Source organism: Ambystoma mexicanum, chromosome 8, assembly GCF_040938575.1.
Source record: "Ambystoma mexicanum isolate Mex_15411 chromosome 8, UKY_AmexF1_1, whole genome shotgun sequence".
NCBI classification, from domain to species: domain Eukaryota; kingdom Metazoa; phylum Chordata; class Amphibia; order Caudata; family Ambystomatidae; genus Ambystoma; species Ambystoma mexicanum.
The window spans coordinates 265,256,948-265,260,636 of record NC_090929.1 but is presented as its reverse complement, the minus strand read 5'-3'; the positions used below and the strand labels follow the sequence as shown (position 1 = coordinate 265,260,636).

The window sequence follows — 3,689 nt, the reverse complement described above, 5'->3', positions numbered from 1 at the left end:
CACTGGAACAAAAGAACTGAAGACGTGCTGAAGGAAGACGACAGCTGCAACTCCAGGACCATTGGTTTGCCCGGTTAAGCCCTGCTGCTGGTCCGAATATCCTGAAACTCCCTCATCAGAGAAGCCCCTTCAAGGACGACGTCTTCCCTTGAGCTGATGGGAACAACCAACTCGCAAGCCACATGGAAACCATCTCCATACTGGTTGAATTTTCTTCAGAGTGCTGTTGAAAACCGGATAGCCAGTGAGAAGGATACCAGTTTATGGACTTTAAGGCACTCACACCTTAAACCAACGTTTTGCCAAGCTTGTGGATCCATCCCCGTGCAGTGCAGGAACCTCCCTACATCCTCCATTGTGTCCCCACAACTGAGGCCCAGGAACAGCGAGGTCTGGAGGTACAGCTTTTCTTCATTATCAAGGTACTGTGCAAACGCGGTTGAGAAATCCTCTCGGCCGCGGTGAAAGTTTGTGAAACTTTCCCAACTCTGGAGTCTTGTTCGCTCCTAATCCGACTTATAACTCTTTCTTGTGCAAACTACTTCTAAGACTATTGGCAAAGACTTAACCGTTTACTACCAGAACTGTGCTATCCTATCCAAGACACTGATCCATTGACTTTGGCCCAGGCCTATTGAATTGAACTGCCTCTTATAGTGAACCGAAACTATTTGCCCTGCCTAAGAAAGTATTTGTGCTTAATTCTTATAGCTCGTGTCTTTTACTTCCATTTAAAGTTACTAATGTGCTATTTTGCTCCCACTTCTGGGGAGCCTAACCTGTTCAGAAACTATATATTGATGATGTCCTGGCGATTTGGGAAGGCAGTAAAGAAGATTTTGCAGCATTTATGCTTTACCTTAATGATAACACCTTTGATATTAAGTTTACAGGACATATGGATGCAGCAGAAATTACTTTTTTAGATCTTAAGATTAACATTGTGTCAAACAACATCGAAACCTGCACCTTTAGGAAAGAAACTGCAGTAAACTCTATACTGCATGCAACTAGTAGCCATAGACAAAGTGTTATCCAAAATATTCCCAGAGGTGAAATGTTAAGAGCGAAAAGAAATTGCAGCCAGGATGAAATGTTTCAAATAGAATGTAAGTCAATTGGACACAGATTTCGGGAAAGAGGGTATCCAATTCAACTAATCAGGAAAACTACTGATGCGGTCAAGAAAATACCGAGACCACAATTGCTGATAAATAAGACAAAAGTGTCCAGCGAACAATATCCTAAGCATGTCAACTTCATCACAAAATATTCAAGTGACCACAAATTCATACAGTATATACTGAAAAAACATTGGCATATTTTACACCTAGATTCTGATTTGATATCGTATATTACTGATCGACCCAGTATTATCTTTACCAAGGCAAAGACTTTGAGGAAGATCCTCAGTCCCTCTTTCCTTAAACCTGACCCAATTGGACAGGCAAATTGGCTTACTACAAGCACAAAGCCAGCAGGCTTTTACAAGTGCGGGACATGCAATTTTTGCCATCATGCTTTAGCACCTACAAAAATCTTTAGCTGCCATAATGGACTTCAAACCAAAATATTTGACTTTATTAATTGTCGTACAAAATTTGTTATCTATGGTATCTTATGTGTATGTCAGAAAATGTATATTGGCAGCACGATCAGAGAAGTCCGTTTCAGGATTCGAGAACACCTCAACAATCTTAGTAGCCAGGATATTAGACTTCCTTTAGCTTCCCATTGGCAGAAGCATCATCAACTGGATAATATTAAAGACATCAAATTCATTGGACTCAAACACATCCAACAACATCCGAGAGGTGGTAACAGAGAATTGACCCTACGACAACAGGAAGCAAGAATGATTTGTAAATTACGTTGCCTGTCACTTGGTTTGAACCAAGACCATGAATTGAATGTGTTTCTATAATTTGTACGAATTTAATGCTAAAAAACAGACAATCAAACCCATGCAAACCGATACAGCTTACCGACTATGCCCGAGGCATTTATATTCAGCCTAGTGACCCCACTCTGTGAGAAGTCACTGTTTATATTTGTCCCAACAGCCCAACCGGCAGTTATTTGCATGTCTGCACGCTGATTCGAGCGCACCACATTTATTTTGATTTCTTAATTGAGGTTGATATTTAGCACCAACTATCCAATATCCGCACCTAACATAGGATTAGAATTAGTACGGATTATTTCAGTTTTCTTTTTGTTGATGTCAAAGCTGTACACAGTATTAACATCAAAATATCTATATGTAATTAAGTCGCTGCAAAAATATTGCCGTAAATGAATGAGCTTCCGCATAGGAAGCTTTCCTCAAATGTCTGTTTTATGCATTTCCGGCTTGTAAGGAGTATCCAAGCAACAGGGTCAGATGACTACATCACCTGACCTAACCCGGGAAGGTTACTATAGTAACCCCCGGATTGTGCCGATGCCTTCAGTATTGAGAAACAACCGGCCATTGAGCACATCAACTTTTGGAGCGTATGCCGGTAAGCCAGTTCTACGCCCTAACGATACCAAACGAAAAGCTTATGCAGCACGTTCCTTATAACAAGTGTTTAAATACGTTGTCATATCCATGTTACAGATTACGGCCGAATTTAAAGGCAAGGCACGCTAAAAACGTGCGTTACATTTCAATTATACTGCAACAGCGGCATATCAGTCGAACGACAACTACCTCTTGATTGCAAGACTGGTAATTATAGTTTCCATACTTTTCACAAATTAGATGTTAAACTTACTAGCAATGCAGACTTTTGAACTAAAATATGTGTCATATTATACCAAGTCTTTATAACTTACAGACCCTGTCCAGTCAAGCATGTAGAAATCACTAAATCTCTCAACTACTGAAAGTTGAATCAAGTATTAGGAAACCTCAATCATATTTAAGGTATGGATAGATTCATTTATCCCTATTTTAGGAAATAGAACAATCAATTGCATATATTATCTCTAACGGTATGTTTTTATTTCTTTCTATTTCTCCTTTCTCTCCTGTTTTTTCTTGTTTTTTGACCCACTACCTCTGACGTTGGTTGTTTCGATTTCAAGCCAAGGTTCAATAATTATAGATTAATGCAAATGGTAAACTACATTTGTATGCCCTGAGGACGACCTCTTTGGTTGAAACACGTGTTGGCATGTTTTGGCAAATTCTTGGCTTTTCTTTAATGTGAAATACGCTGCGCAATTGCATATAAATTGTGTGTGTTTTGGCGAATAAGCCTATCTCAAACAATGTGATTCATTCAAGTTTTGGTTTTTGAAGTACTCAACAAATATGCTGCGCAATTGCATATAAATTGTGGGTGTTTTATTGATTGCATATAAATTGCTCTGTGTAATTCATCCAAGTTCAGACTCATTCAACACAATTGATGTGTTACACTTTACCTGTGAATGAACAACTTTGCTCTTTGTTACTAATAAACCAGTAGAATATCTCTGTGATTAATTCCCCATCATTCTTGTTTAAATTTTGCACATCAGTGGCTTTACGTTGGTTACCAAGCGCAGCCTGTGTAGATAGTAATTCACAATAATTTGATATACTTCAAGGTGATAGTGGCAGATCATCTCACTACCTACACGACAGCAGCTCAACCACAATTTTACTTTACTTCCTTTCATGAAAATCCAGTTGTGCGCATTCCTGACTAGGGCTTCAC

General features: G+C 39.2%; 1 long non-coding RNA gene across 1 annotated transcript; it reads left to right on the top strand.

The window, feature by feature from the left end:
- The first annotated feature begins 804 nt into the window (after nt 1-804).
- LOC138471826 (uncharacterized) lies at nt 805-3,464 on the top strand. The gene is made up of 2 exons (XR_011268520.1): nt 805-2,713; nt 2,823-3,464. It is a non-coding gene; the product is annotated as an uncharacterized lncRNA (long non-coding RNA).
- Nucleotides 3,465-3,689: the final 225 nt, after the last annotated feature.